Genomic DNA, 16839 nt, shown 5'->3' with positions numbered 1-16839 from the left:
CCACCTAGCAAGTGTGGTGTCTGGCGGTGACACCACAGTCAGTATGCATCATTATCTTTCGGAAGTTGTGTGTGTGTGTGTCTTACTATTCCACCAAAGAACACGCTAATCATTGACAATATTAGTCAAGAGAAGTGATATATTCTATGTTTTATTTAAAAATTAGGACATCAGCAACGCCGAATTCTGGGACTTTCTGAAGCAACAAACTCCGAGGACATCAAAGTTGAGTATCTCAATATATGGAGCAGCTAAGTTATTATGGGAACTTTGATTAACTGTGATTGAAATTTTCTAGTTTTCACTCGTCTTTGTACTTGTGAATGGTTGAGGTCCAAACTATTAAGTTGCTCCGATGGTATGACTGAGAACTCACTATTACCACTGTGCAACTGTACACAGAACTAGAGAAACTGTATAGTTTTTTCCCAGTGATTCCCCCCTCTCACACATTTATGGCTGGCATTTTACTGTCATGTATCTTCAGGCCTCTGTCAATTCGTACTGCCGTTGTCTAGTGGGTCAAACCATTCGTGCTTCATTTCTCTGCATACGTTCAATATTCCTTGTTAGTCCTATTTGTTATGGGTGCCACACACTTGTGCAGTATTCTCGGAACAGTCATACAAGTTGTCTCCTTTGTAGACTGTCTGCATTTTTACATTATTAAGCGAACCAACCAAAGTCTACCACTTGCTTTACCTACCACTGAGCCTATGTCATCATTGTAGTTCATACTCACACAAAATGTTACAGTACGGCCTAGTGTCCTTACCACTTCCCAAGTCGGTCGGTCTGTATTTGTAGACACCCCACTACTTACCCTGTGGCATACTTGGCCTACATTGCCGCAGGCTGCTGTTGCCAACATAGAGCTTGATGCCATAGCAGATGACATGTGCTAAATCCACCATTTGTGAAAAAAGAACGTACCGTTTTGTCGCTGTACTTCGCTAATTACAGGGTGAAATTACAGTGTAGTAGCAGCAAGCCGCCAGAAACTCTATGACGGTTTTCCAGGACCTGAGTGAGAAATATGGAGCCATGCGGCAGACCCTGATAGTCCATTGTTCATTCATATGTAACTGAAACCTAATGTAGAAATATTCGCAATAGCGAAACTGGTATATGCAGCGTCTAATGCTCTTACAGTGGGTAGGTAACAGCCTGCCGGTTAGCGGTAGGAGAGCTTGAAAGATCCAGGCAAGAGGCGTGAATGTCTCTGCGAGCTGGTGGAGGCAGTGGTCAGCGGCGAGACTACACACTGTGCAATCCGCAGGCAGAAGACGAGACGTCAATACGGGCAGGCACTCACTTCCGGCGAATACAGGTGTTAGCCTGGTGTGGCATCTGATAGAGGAATGCGCCTGTCCTGGCGGAAGTTATTGATGAGGTTGCTGTTGCTGTAACTGACCATGCGCCACGTGGCCCAGGTAGTGATAGTGCTCGTTCTGTGTCACGGGAACTGTCCAGCCCACAGAAAGTTTTGCGCTCTATTTTACACTGGTTCCCATACAAGATGTTTAGGACGGGTGGTAGGGACAGAGCATCGAGTGACATTATACTGAGTGCGCTATCCGAAAATTACCTCGAGCAATTAAACAGAGAACCGACTCGTGGAGATAACATCTTGGACCTACTGATAACAAACAGACCCAAACTTTTCGACTCTGTAAGCGCAGAACAGGGAATCAGTGATCATAAGGCCGTTGCAGCATCCCTGAATATGGAAGTAAATAGGAACATAAAAAAAGGGAGGAAGGTTTAACTGTTTAGCAAGAGTAATAGAAGGCAGATTTCAGACTACCTAACAGGTCAAAACGAAAATTTCTGTTCCGACGCTGACAATGTTGAGTGTTTATGGAAAAAGTTCAAGGCAATCGTAAAATGCGTTTTAGACAGGTACGTGCCGAGTAAAACTGTGAGGGACGAGAAAAACCCACCGTGGTTCAACAACAAAGTTAGAAAACTACTGCGAAAGCAAAGAGAGTTTCACTGCAAGTTTAAACGCAGCCAAAGCCTCTCAGACAAACAGAAGCTAAACGATGTCAAAGTTAGCGTAAGGAGGGCTATGCATGAAGCGTTCAGTGAATTCGACAGTAAAATTCTATGTACCGACTTGATAGAAAATCCTAGGAAGTTCTGGTCTTACGTTAAATCAGTAAGTGGCTCGTAACAGCATATCCAGACACTCTGGGATGATGATGACATTAAAACAGAGGATGACATGCACAAAGCTGAAATACTAAACACCTTTTTCCAAAGCTGTTTCACAGAGGAAGACCGCACTGCAGTTCCTTCTCTAAATCCTCGCACAAACGAAAAAATGGCTGACATCGAAATAAGTGTCCAAGGAATAGAAAAGCAACTGAAATCACTCAACAGAGGAAAGTTCGCTGGACCTGACGGGATACCGATTCTACACAGAGTACGCGAAAGAACTTGCCCCCCCTTCTAACAGCCGTGTACCGCAAGTCTCTAGAGGAACGGAGGGTTCCAAATGATTGGAAAAGAGCACAGGTAGTCCCAGTTTTCAAGAAGGGTCGTCGAGCAGATGCGCAAAACTATAGGCCTATATCTCTGACATCGATCTGTTGTAGAATTCTAGAACATGTTTTTTGCTCGCGTATCATGTCATTTCTGGACACCCAGACTCTACTCTGTAGGAATTCTACGTGGATTCCGGAAACAGCGATCGTGTGAGACCCAACTCGCTTTATTTGTTCATGAGACCCAGAAAATATTAGATACAGGCTCCCAGGTAGATGCCGTTTTCCTTGATTTCCGGAAGGCGTTCGATACAGTTCCGCACAGTCGCCTGATAAAGTGAGAGCCTACGGAATATCAGCCAAGCTGTGTGGCTGGGTTGAAGAGTTTTTAGCAAACAGAACACAGCATGTTGTTCTCAATGGAGAGACGTCTACAGACATTAAAGTAACCTCTGGCGTGCCACAGGGGAGTGTTATGGGACCACTGCTTTTCACAATATATACAATTGACCTAGTAGATAGTGTCGGAAGTTACATGCGGCTTTTCGCGGATGATGCTGTAGTATACAGAGAAGTTGCAGCATTAGAAAATTGCAGCGAAGTGCAGGAAGATCTGCATCTGATAGGCACTTGGTGCAGGGAGTGACAACTGACCCTTAACATAGACAAATGTAATGTATTGCGAATACATAGAAAGAAGGATCCTTTATTGTATGATTATATGATAGCGGAACAAACACTGGTAGCAGTTACTTATGCAAAATATCTGGGGGTATGCGTACGGAACGATTTGGAGTGGAATGATCATATAAAATTAATTGTTGGTAAGGCGGGTGCCAAGTTGAGATTCATTGGGAGAGCCCTTAGAAAATGTAGTCCATCAACAAAGGAGGTGGCTTACAAAACACTCGTTCGACCTATACTTGAGTATTGCTCATCAGTGTGGCATCTGTACCAGGTCGGGTTGACAGAGGAGGTAGAGAAGATCCAAAGAAGAGCGACGCGTTTCGTCAAAGGGTTATTTGGTAAGCGTGATAGCGTTACGGAGATGTTAAGCAAACTCAAGTGGCAGACTCTGCAAGAGAGGCGCTCTGCATCGCGGTGTAGCTTGCTGTCCAGGTTTCGAGAGTGTGCGTTTCTGGATGAGGTATCGAATATATTGCTTCCTCCTACTTATACCTCCCGAGGAGATCACGAATATAAAATTAGAGACATTCGAGCGCGCACAGAGGCTTTCCGGCAGTCGTTCTTTCCGCGAACCATACGCGACTGGAACAGGAAAGGGAGGTAATGACAGTGGCACGTAAAGTGCCCTCCGCCGCACACCGTTACGTGGCTTGCGGGTTATAAATGTAGATGTAGATGTTTGAACTTCCCTGCTCACGTCCCGTTCCTAATCCATTACATACACAAACATTGTCAGATGGCTATCATTTTGGTCATGTTATTGGATGTCTTAATATTTCTAAATGAAAATGATTTATTTGAATAACTGTGGTTGGAGAAACAGTTGTTAGGCAACAGTATCTGTGTCTGTGAAGGCAGCCCTGTGGAGTCATAGAATCTGTGTCAGTCAGTAGTGGGGTTCTATATCTACATCTACATCCATACTCCGCAAGCCACCTGACGGCGTGTGGCGGAGGGTACCCTGAGTACCTCTATCGGTTCTCCCTTCTATTACAGTCTCGTATTGTTCGTGAAAAGAAGGATTGTCGGTATGCTTCTGTGTGGGCGCTAATCTCTCTGATTTTATCCTCATGGTCTCTTCGCGAGATATACGTAGGAGGGAGCAATATACTACTTGACTCTTCGATGAAGGTATGTTCTCGAAACTTTAACAAAAGCCCGTACCGAGCTACTGAGCGTCTGTCCTGCAGAGTCTTCCACTGGAGTTTATCTATCATCTCCGTAACGCTTTCGCGATTACTAAATGATCCTGTAACGAAGCGCTCTGCTCTCCGTTGGATCTTCTCTCTCTCTTGTATCAACCCTATCTGGTACGGATCCCAGACTGCTGAGCAGTATTCAAGCAGTGGGCGAACAAGCGTACTGTAACCTACTTCCTTTGATTTCAGATTGCATTTCCTTAGGATTCTTCCAATGAATCTCAGTCTGCCATCTGCTTTACCGAAGATCAACTTTATATGATCATTCCATTTTAAATCACTCCTAATGCGTACTGCCAGATAGTTTATTGAATTAACTGCTTCCAGTTGCTGACCTGCTATTTTGTAGCTAAATGATAAGGGATCTATCTTTCTATGTATTCGCAGCACATTGCACTTGTCTACACTGAGATTCAATTGCCATTCCCTGCACCATGCGTCAATTCGCTGCAGATCCTCCTGCATTTCAATACAATTTTCCATTGTTACAACCTCTCGATACACCACTGGAGTTCGTTGAGTATGCAGTGTAAGGCATGGAAGCACCTTTGGAATAATGTGAGGTGCAGGTTTATTACGAGGAGGAATGATGTCTCAGAACAATGGTTGGACAGCATACGGACATAAAATAGGTTTTGAAATGAAGAACAAGGTATTATTTGATGACGTAAAAAGTTTATTTTTATTTTTGGAGACTTGTACACTACTGGCCATTGAAATTGCTACATCACGAAGATGACGTGCTACAGACGCGAAATTTAACCGACAGGAAGAACATGCTGTGATATGCAAATGATTAGCTTTTCAGAGCATTCACACAAGGTTGGCGCCGGTGGCGACACCTACAACGTGCTGACATGAGGAAAGTTTCCAACCGATTTCTCATGCACAAACAGCAGTTGACCGGCGTTGCCTGGTGAAACGTTGTTGTGATGCCTCGTGTAAGGAGGAGAAATGCGTACCATCACGTTTCCGACTTCAATAAAGGTCGGATTGCAGCCTATCGCGATTGCAGTTTATCGTATCGCGACATTGCTGCTCGCGTTGGTCGAGATCTAATGTCTGTTAGCAGAATATGGGATCTGTGGGTTCAGGAGGGTAATACGGAACGCCGTGCTGGATCCCAACGGACTCGTATCACTAGCAGTCGAGATGACAGGCATCTTATCCGCATGGCTGTAACGGATCGTGCAGCCACGTCTCGATCCCTGAGTCAACGGATGGGGACGTTTGCAAGACAACAACCATCTGCACGAACAGTTCGACGACGTTTGCAGCAGCATGGACTATCAGCTCGGAGACCACGGCTGCGGTTACCCTTGACGCTGCATCACAGACGAGAGCGCCTGCGATGGTGTACTTGACAACGAATCTGGGTGCACGAATGGCAAAACGTCATTTTTTCTGATGAATCCAGGTTCTGTTTACAGTATCATGATGGTCGCATCCGTGTTTGGCGACATCGTGGTGAACGCACATAGGAAGCTTGTATTCGTCATCGCCATACTGGCTTATCACCTGGCGTGATGGTATGGGGTGCCATTGGTTATACGTCTCGGTCCCCTCTTGTTCGCATTGACGGCACATGGAACAGTGTACGTTACATTTCAGATGTGTTACGACCCGAGGCTCTACCCTTCATTCGATCTCTGCGAAACCCTACACTACAGCAGGATAATGCACGACCGCATGTTGCAGGTCCTGTACGGGCCTTTCTGGATACAGATAATGTTTGACTGCTGCCCTGGCCAGCACATTCTCCAGATCTCTTACCAACTGAAAACGTCTGGTAAATGGTGGCCGAGCAACTGGCTCGTCACAATACGACAGTCACTACTCTTGATGAACTGTGGTATCGTGTTGAAGCTGCATGGGCAGCTGTACCTGTACACGCCATCCAAGCTCTGTTTGACTCAATGCCCAGGCGTATCAAGGCCGTTATTACGGGCCAGAGGTGGTTGTTCTGGGTACTGATTTCTCAGGATGTATGCACCCAAACTGCGTGAAAATGTAATCATATGTCAGTTCTAGTATAATATATTTGTGCAATGAATACCCGTTTATCATCTGCATTTCTTCTTGGTGTAGCAATGTTAATGGCCAGTAGTGTATTTTTAGTCCATTTCACCCTCGTCTCAGTCGAGTTTTTGATGATTATTCTATTGATTATTGTTCTCCGTTAATTTACTGTACCATGGAAGTTATTAGATTAAATAAATTTAATTGTTTTTTTGATAAGTTCCTTCCTAAGCGAAATTTCAGAACTGAGTTGTGTGTTTCTCTAGCTTTCTGTGTGAAGATTATGAACCCAATTTCCTTGAACCGACTGTAGTTAGTTTTTAGCAGGAGTTTTTAGCTGATGCGGAGTCTTGCTGTGTTTCTGTTTGTGCCAGCACTTCTTTTTGCAGGCGAGATTCATAATATGTGATTGTTTCCTTTCCTTTGCGCAATGTAGGTTCTATCAGTTCCTTTATTTTAACAGGGCCATATGTCAGTTTAGAAATTTTCGTGTGTTTCAGGTTTCATTCCTCTACAGGTCGACATTACTAGTTTTTTTGTATTTTGTTTCATGCAGTTACGTTGTTTGCAAACAATTCGCACTGACTAAATGTACTGAGCGTGAAATTATTGGTTTGCTTATTTATTTGCTTATGAATCACATCCGTCTTCATACACACTCAAGATTCTTTTCAGTTTCGTGTAAGTAATGTGACTTTGAGCTCATAGCTCATTTAGCTTGTCAGGTCACATTCCCAGGTTTGTATTAACGTTAACCATAAACGATAACACACACACACACACACACACACACACACACACACACAGTGAAAGCTACTCACGTACAATTTTTCTAAACGTCTTTGCCGCGTTCGCAGCTCCAGACTTGTATCTGGTGGCGAAAATTAGAACAAATTATTTCCAGCGTAATTCGGTTCCGCATTGACGCATTAGAATATCTACCAGATTCACTGGCACACGATAATTACAGGCCACAATCTATCTCCGTGAGTAGCTAAACTTTAATTATAACCAGCTGGAGTGTACCCTTGCGTGGAAGTGAAACGTGGCCAATAGGCAGTTCAGGCAAGAAGAGAATAGAGTCGGGGGTGTAGAAGAATGCTGAATATTAGATTGGTAGATTGAACAACAAATGAGGAGATACTGAATTGAAATGAAGGAAACAGAAATTTATGTCACAACTTGACTAAAAGAAGGGACTGGTTGATAGGACAAATACGAGGCATGAAGGAATCGTCAGTTTCGTAATGGGACGATGTATGTGAAGGGGGGTGGGGCTACGGGGGGAGAGGGGGGGGATACAAATTGTAAAAGTAGACCTAGGCTTGAATACAGTAAGAAGGTTACGGCAATAACACAACCACGAGATCATCAACAACAACAACAACAACAATCAACTATAGTTCGGATTTGTGGGATTCACATAGTAAACGACCAACTCAGTTGAGGAGGATATAAGGAAGGGGACACAAAAGGTCAGAGGCTTGTATGACGATGCGTCTACGTAGAAATAAAGAACAACAAAAATTGAAATGCTAAAAAGATGTGAAAATTGGCATAGAACCTGTGATGCAAAGTTTTCAGTAATGAATGTAGGTGTATCGTATACACATCCGTACATTGCTGTAGTAGGTATCATGAAGCGGAAATCAGACTGATTTCTGCACACAAGCAGTCAAACGTTCCACCCGCGATGCATGCATGAATCCTTCATTTAGTTACCTGTTCCGTGTACTGTTTCCATAATTTATCGAAATTACATAGAAGTAGCCGATTTAAGGACCATTTAACATTACTCAGATTTTAGTGTGGCTAAATCTCGTACAATATGACTAACTATAGCGTTCTCTTGCGTTCTTAAGCTAGGCAAAATAATTCCTCTCCAGAACAGAATAATTCGTTTATAATAAAGAACCTTTCAAATTTAGTTGTGCTATCAGGCGGTTTTATTATTCGGTAAGTCGGCGAAGAGGACTGTAATTATGGGTATGATTATTCCTTTTAACGACAAATTTAAGGATAGGTATATGAAGAGCTGATTAAACTGTCTCACTGACTAAACCACAGTAACTGTTCTAGTGACTCTTCGTAATTAACTAAATTTGTCATTATTAATGTAATCTTTCAGATGCAGAACTGAACATACTATGTATCCAGAATGAGATTTTCACTCTACAGCAGAGTATGCTTGGGTAGCTCAGATGGTAGTGCACTTGCTCGCGAAAGGCAAAGGTCCCGAATTCGAGTCTCGGTCCGGCACACAGTTTTAATCTGCCAGAAAGTTTATTACTATGTATGTCCATCTTTAATTGTTTCTTTTTTTACTTAATAGTAAAAAAATACAAAAACGAAGTATCAACAACTCTTTTAGGGACATTAATCGGATTTACTTCGGTTGATGTATTCTGTACGACAGGGGTGTAACGGCTGCGATCAGAGTGTGCCATATTCCGTAGAAATAGCTCTGTAACGAGGTGTGAACGATCGTAGTAGCAACCAGTTATGGCGCTATCAACTTCTAGTTGGAACTTTTTTATATGTCACAGCAGACCCAGACAACTAAGTTTTATATTATCCCCTTCATTACCTCCATTTGTGACAGAGCTCTACCATCATAAAGATTGAGGGAACATTGAGAGTAATGACGTATTATTCTATGGTCAACTCTCAATATATGAGTATCAGATTAGTTTTATTTTGGGTGGATACATTTTTGTGTCGAGTTCTTTCTGAAAAGACATTGAGTTCTGTACTAAGTAGTGTGTAAATCTGTGGAAAAAATTGTGAGAAGGAAGCATATGAAAAATTACGCCAATTTTGTCTGAGATTAATCAGCATGTCGCGGCAGTTAATCCTGAGCTAACAGGTTTAAAATAGGATTTGCATGACAACCAATACGTTGTAAGCGACGACGAAAGATGTAATGTCCCTGAGTCACTCTCATTTCCGCCACAATATTCACAACCTGTTAACGAATCAAACGTCATTGCGATCGCATTTTCTGTAGAGGACAGACTGATTATGTGATGTTTTTGAGCGAGGAAAAATAGATTGAACGTAGGCAAATTCATGTGTTTACCCCTGAAAAGGAAACATCTCTCCAATTGTGTTTATTCGAACTTTCAGTGGAGTATTACCATGTCTATGAACTGAAGAACGGAATATAAGTTTCGTCATTGGATAGTAATAGGGCGCTTTGAGCAGTTGATACAAGCGAGTCCTTCAGGACTTATGAAGAAGAGTTTGATAAGTCATTTATTGGGAAATGCTAGTCAACAGAAACTCTGGAACGTCTGCGCAATGAGGTATACAGCTCATAGCTGTACAGTCCGTGGCAGGGCACACTGCGCAAATATTCTGAACATATATAAACAAGATACGATACAGGGCTGAACCAATTACCAATGAAGACCAACTCAGAATTCTGAAGTCCAATTGCTGGCTGAGATTAGGGAAAGCTCATTAACGTGAATGATGTGACGTGACGGTGGTTCAATGAATCCTCTGCCACGCACTTAAATGTGATTTGCAGCGTATCCATGTAGACGTAGACGTAGATGTAACGACCGGTGCAGCGTAAACGCACCACAGATAATGCTACTGATGCTGAGAAGAAAATTTTGCTTAATGATTTGTGAAACCTCGAGGATGGCATTAGAAATAGGAAGGGGCTGTATCTTTTAGGAGATTTTAGCGGACGACTGGGTAAGCAGGATGCTAGCAAGGTTTTAGGCAAATCTGGGGAAAATATTGTGGGTGACAATGGAGAAAGGCTGACAGAAATATGTGAGCAGTACGGTCTTAAGATATGGAATGAATTTTATTTAACGCAAAGAGATTCATAAATATACATGGAAACAGTCAATAGCGATATTACACTCTTTAACTGATTATGCTGTAAGGAGAGACAGTAATAGTACAAAGGTGGAGAACTGCAGAGTCTATGGGTAAGTAGAATGTCGATCTTACCATTTTCTCCTTGGATGTGCTCTTCGGTACCCCCTTCAAAAAATTAGTAGCTGCCAAAACAATTGCCATGAGAATGGAGAGAAACTGCATCAACTACAGTATAAGTTAAATTTATTGCACAATTCTTCAACAGCCTTATTATACAAATTTAGATCGAATTAGAAGCTAAATTAGACTGATGGTACGACAATGGTAGTAGTGTAGAAGGCAGTTGTGAGACGTATTTATGGAGCGGCCTTTGAAAGTCTCTGAATAGCTTGGGAGCACGTCTGGCAAATTTAAAAGTGATCGCCGGGATGATGATGTTGCTGCAAAGTGGATAAGAAAAAGGAGGCTTACAACAGCTGGCTTATAAGCAACATGACTGATGTGGTAGATTTGAAAGATTGAGGGGACAGGCAAAGTAAGCAGTCATTACAGCAAAAAATGCTACGTGGTACTTTAAATGTGAAGAAATTAATAACCCCATAGGAAATTCAAAGTTCAAAGAAGCATGTAAAGAGATAAACAACTAATGGCAGAAGTAGTATAAACACATAAGCATAGATAAATGGAAGACATATCGGCAAGAACTGTTTAAAGAAAGTCGACCTGAATTTCAAAATATATGCTCCTTTGCAGGCAACGCACATGACACACAAATCCAGAAGAAAACAACAGCGGATATCCAAGATACAGTTAAACAGTTCAAAAATGTCGAAGAACCAGGACCTGGAGCTATATATATGGAGTTGCTGAAGGCTGAGCGAAATGTGTTATTTAAATGTCTAGCAAAGCTATTCAATCCCTGTCGTAGAGCAGAGGAAATCCCTGTTGAGTTTAAAGAAGTGTTCATCACAAACATCTTTAAAAAGGGAATCAAAGACGACGGTGCAAATTATCAAACATCACAGTTATCAATTCCATATCGAGACTGTGTAATAAGATCCTCAAAACTTGAAAATAGTAGAGAAACTGAGGAAGTAGAAGATCTTAGTGAATTCCGGGCAAGAAACTCTTATATCGGTAATACTTGCAGCATTAGACGGGAGACTGACAAGAGAATTGCACACAACTTGGGAACACACATGGTTCTTATAGATTTACAGAACGCCTATGACAGTGTACCACTTTCTAGGATGTGGGAAGCAACAAATAACTAGAACATTCATAAATGTTATGTACAAGCTGTTAGAAAGCGGTATTCAGATAATGCTGTTGTTGGCTTTGGGAAGTTACAATTACAGAAACTTAAGGTCAGTAAAGGACTGAGGTAAGGGTATTGCTTAGCTCCTACCTTTCTTAAAATATGTTTGAACGAAGCACCGAAAAATTGGAAATCGAAACGCTAAAACATGACAGTTAGAATAATTGACAATATCCTGTTCTCCATACACATCGCCGACGATCAAGTTATTTTCATCGAGGAAGAAGAGGATGTGTATTATACGTTAAGAAAGTTTAAGGAAGAATGCTAGCAGTGGGGTACGAAAATTAACTTTACAAAGACTGAATACTCGGTTATCAAAGGCGTAGGAAGGGATCTTGGGTGTATAGTAAAGTATTGTCGAACATACAAATATTTAGGGTCAGTCATTGTGATAAAGCTGGGTGCAACCAAGAAATAAAACACGGACTAGAAAAAGGAAAAATGGCAATTAAGAAGTTACACTCCAGTTCTGTGATAGAACTACGTCAAAAAATTTGAAAATGAGATATACAAGACTATGGTTGAGAGCATTGCTTTCTATGGTGCAGAACTGTGGGAAGCCTCCAGGGTCAATGAAAACAAACGAAGACAATGGAAGTGGAGTTTTGGGACGAAGTTGTGAAGCAGCAAGAAGAGAGAAAATAAGAAATGAAGTGCTAGGAGAACAGTTGGGAGCAACCAAGGATATTGCAGACACAACTGAAAACAAATAGGTAACATGATATGGACATCTTAGAAGAATAACAGAGGAAAGAGAGCCTTCTAAAATATGCGACTGGAGATCTCTAGGACACAGAAAAAGAGGAAGAACCTTGCTACACTGGAATGATGGAGAGAGGCGTCCGGTGCAGGAGAGAGCCACACTAGAAGAGCCCTGGCAAGATAGAAGGTGATGGAAACTCAGATGCGAGAGACGCCGCATGTTGTAGATAACTCCCGGAAAGAAGAAAAAAAAAACCAACTATGGAAGAATTACTGTCGGTTATGGATACATGAGATGTGTTATACGAAGACCCAAGATCGAGTGGAACCTTGTATACTGAACAATTCCGTACAAGTCATTAGAATCATGTGAGAAGGTTTAATTTTCGCAGGATAACAGGCCATGCTGGAATGGAAATGGACAGACTCTTCACAACCCAGTGATGAATACGATGGAGCAGAACCACAATAATGCGAACGGTAATGCTCGCAACAATAAGCGATTCCGTAATAAGAGGTATGATCGAAGATTTAGGTCAGATTACCATTCATTTTCCTGTAACCCTCCAAATAAAAAATTAAAAAAATTCAGATGTGTGTGAAATCTTATGGGACTTAACTGCTAAGGTCATCAGTCCCTAAGCTTACACACTACTTAACCTAAATTACCCTAAGAACAAACACACACACATCCATGCCCGAGGAAGGACTGGAACCTCCGCCGGGATCAGCCGCACAGTCCATGACTGCTGCGCCTTAGACCGCTCGACTAATCCCGCGCAGCCCCTCCAAATGCATCTGATTGATCCATCCACCTTCTACAATAATGATTTCACTTGATCACTCCATTATATGTCGCTTCTTAGTATTACCTATAAATGTGTGTGGCATGCCTGTATTTGCTACAGTCGTTACCTTGCACTTATCCACATTTCTTAATGAAATATGCTTTTCGTTTGCATAGTTTATACATAAAAACTGTCTGACAAGAAAGTGAAGCACCTAGAAGTAATGTTCCGATGTCAACGCAACTTCGTACATGTACATCACGTCGGCGGGTAAGTAAATGATTGGATTTGCAATTCTTTGTGGCAGGTAGCGCGACCATCAAAGTGTGTTAGTGTTACTCGAGTTTGGTGTTGTTACCAGGCCTGGAAGCGTACAAAAAAGGACATGAACAGCGTCAGATGTTGATTGATCACTGCGAGGACACGGAGATACCGAGTACTCGTGTGAGACAGCGTTATCAGTACTTGATGGAGTTTGAAAGGGGCCTTACTTTTGCCCTCCATTTGCCCAGCTGGATGAATTGCATAATATCCAGATGTGTGGGGCAGGCGGATGGAACAGTGGCCGACTTTGGACTGCAAGGGAACATGTGGACATTCGTATTCGTTCTTAAGCTTCCCGTTGACCTTTGCGACCATCAGCAGGGAAGAAAGCTTTACTGTAAACTAAGCACAGCGTTACCTCTCATACCTGCGCCTGCAATCCGAGAACAAGCAATGGACACTCTGCGATGCTATGAGTACCACTAAATTCACAACATTTGATGCAAACTGACCTCATTTTGACGACAAACGCTGTACCGAAGATTGCAAGAGTATCTGTCGACCTCAGTGATAACTTGGGAAAGGCCATATTAGATTTCGTTGTTCTTAGTTGCAACTGTTATTTTGTGTGTTTTATATTGTACTCGTAATTTGTGCCCCATGAAAATATTCTGTCTCAAAATGCCATCACATTGAAAATTTCTCGAAAACGCGTCGGTACTGCTACAATTTGTTTTATTAAAGTGAAGAAAAACGCCGTATTAATGGTTATAAAGTTTTCTTACTGGGTTGATTTGGTATTATAACTTGTATGTTATGAAAGTATTTAATTTCAAGGTAACGGCGCTTTGAAGATTAAAAAAAAAAAAAAAAAACATGTCGTTCCCGGCACGATTTAATATAATTAAATGTGATATCTGTGGTTAAAGCCTTCAGGTGGTATACAGAAAGGACACAGTCAAGTGTTTCAGAAGTTCACCTTGGTGTAATGGTTAGAGTCATTGAATCACGGAGTCGAAAGTAGTGGGTTGCAGTCCTGCTATTTCCAAAGATTATAAATTCACCTTCGCCTTTGGTTAAAAATATGGGAAATTATTATTAATTCAACAGAATTTATTTTGTAATATTCGGCTCTATGCACGTATAAGAACGCTTCCTAAGGTACCTACCGTTTTCCTAGTTGTCGCCCCAATTGTACGCTAGTTCTATTTGTAAGGTCGCATCTACATACTTACTATTGAAGGAATGAGTAAATGCAAAAAATCGGCAAGGAATTGCTAATGCTTACGGTGCTAAGAAGCGATCGAATCAATTCCTTTCTGAAGAAGACCCGTAAATCGAGATCTGCGGGTAATCCAGTGCTGAAGTGCGGGTGCTACTCTGAATCGGCTCGCACGCTATTAAATAAGCATGCTGTCACTTTTAGGTACTTCAAGAGAAAGAAAAAATGTCTGAGAGCCCCATCACGCTCGTGTTATCGAAAAGGCAACTGACAGTCTGAGAAAAGTGCAAGCGGTTACTGGATTGTGCTGTGTTCCGCTGGGATCGACCGCCATCCACAATGCACCGCCGTCACATTAGCAAGAAATACATTGAGGTGGTATTACTTCGTACCATGTGAAAATTTCTTTACTAATCGCCATCAAATCACGATTGCTATGGTAAGAGTAAGTGATCCATCGTAGCAGCTCACTGCAACGAACGATAATCTAGAACAGAGCCACCAACAACCAGGTGCTGGAAAGAGAAGTCGCTGATTGAAGAGAGCACTTTGGAAACAATACCACCGTCGCCGCATCTGAAGAAAATGAGGTTAGAGGCAGTGACGAACGGAAGGATAATCGTTTGCTGTTTTTGGCAAGCTCCGCTTCAGCTAATGGCACAGTGATCGTTCGATCCGTTTCCGAAGGGTTCACGGAAGGAGTTTTGAATTTTCGCAGATTATACTGATCCATCATACAATATATTCACTTTCAGTGGCTGTATGAACTATCCACGACGCACTCGATACGGAAAGTTCCATCTCTCAGTAGTCAACAATACTGCACTACTGCAGCGATGGAGCAGCGTGACTGTCTCTATCCCAAAAGCAGATATCCTACCTTCTTCAGTCACTGACGTGTTACACACAGAGTCTTTCGAAGCAAGTTTCAGAATGAAATGAAACAGATTTTGTGGAAATTCAATATTTATCATCATCCAAATCCTGTATATACGAAGCGAATCTCATACACAAACGGGTCATTATTTCTTGCACAGTGTAACTATTTCACGAGACTAAGAGCTCGAATATTATAGAATTGTTATTGCATCTTGCACTCGTTGGTAAGTGTATTGAAGACCCTGAAGAGTGGATGTCGGCTTCGCTGTGAGAATAGTGACGACCGGAAGCAGCATACGATTTCCTTCCTTGTGGAACTAGGATTCACAGTAAACAATCTGACATAGTTCTTAGTTTGATGAAGCATGCACGTGTGTGTGTCGAGGATTTCTTTTTCTCCGACAGTAAAAATGGCGTCCAATGAGACTTTCGCTCGCTGCTAACAATAGATGGTGGGCAGATCAGCTTTCAGTGAAAAAAATCTTAACGCAACTACAGCTGAGGTTTATTAGTTCAAGGTATTTGAAATGCTTACAAATCTTATTATAAATCATTCTTGACGGCTGAAACCAAGGACTGTGAATATTATGGGCCACTCTACAAAACTATGCAGCGCATAATAGCAATGCATGAAACAGAAACGAATAGAAGACTTATGGAACGACTGTGTCACCAATTGAATTTTCTGAAAGGACGTTCTGTTCTACTGGAAAGAATTCAACCTCGTAAATCCGTTTGCCTTAATAACAACTAAACAATCGCAATGTAAGTGTATCGGAGCAGAAAATGTACGTTAAAAGTCAATGAAACAGCAGTTGCAGCTAAACGGAGCTGTGTTACGTGTTTGTGCTCCGCCTCTCAAGGCCTGAATTCTGGCCCATCAATAAACTCCTACATTCCTTGGTTCCCAACGCTTTCGGCATTTGTTGTGCTTACGCAGTCTCTTGGATATGAAGTACGCGTGTCCACTTCTTTTCTTAGAGGGCAGGAACGAAGTGTAAAAACTTGGGCTCGTCCGGGATTTGAACCCGGGACCTCTCGCACCCTAAGCGAGAATCATACCCCTAGACCAACGAGCCACGATGAAAAAAGTGTTCTTGCGTGTTGGGAAAGCTCATAAAGCGTGACCTACATTCGTGCAACAGGCCGCACGCTGCTGCTGCCGCCGCCGCTGCTCCTGTGGAAGGCCACGTAAGACTGGCTGTCAGCTCAGTTGCGACGGGCGACGCTGCTGAGGTATGCCGTGCTCAGTCTGATCGTCCCTACTTCAGAAAGGCAGGAAATAACCTTACGAGGGAGCAATGAAAGCCGGTGAAGAAAAATGTTCGTAATCTATGGTGTGCCCTAATCAATCGCATCGTTTGTTTTTTACTTCTTCTTCCTCTTCGTCATTATGTTTTCCTTATATCTATCGGAACGCCAAGGAATATAT

At 42.2% G+C, this 16839-nt stretch overlaps 1 non-coding gene across 1 annotated transcript; it reads right to left on the bottom strand.

Annotated features, from left to right (window-relative positions):
- Positions 1 to 16414: 16414 nt before the first annotated feature.
- On the bottom strand, positions 16415 to 16486 carry Trnap-agg (transfer RNA proline (anticodon AGG)). Its single transcript has one exon. It is a non-coding gene; the product is annotated as a tRNA-Pro (tRNA).
- Between the last annotated feature and the right edge of the window lie 353 nt (positions 16487 to 16839).

This window comes from Schistocerca serialis, chromosome 2 (genome assembly GCF_023864345.2).
Source record: "Schistocerca serialis cubense isolate TAMUIC-IGC-003099 chromosome 2, iqSchSeri2.2, whole genome shotgun sequence".
NCBI classification, from domain to species: Eukaryota; Metazoa; Arthropoda; class Insecta; order Orthoptera; family Acrididae; genus Schistocerca; species Schistocerca serialis.
This window is presented reverse-complemented; position numbering and strand designations above follow the sequence as displayed.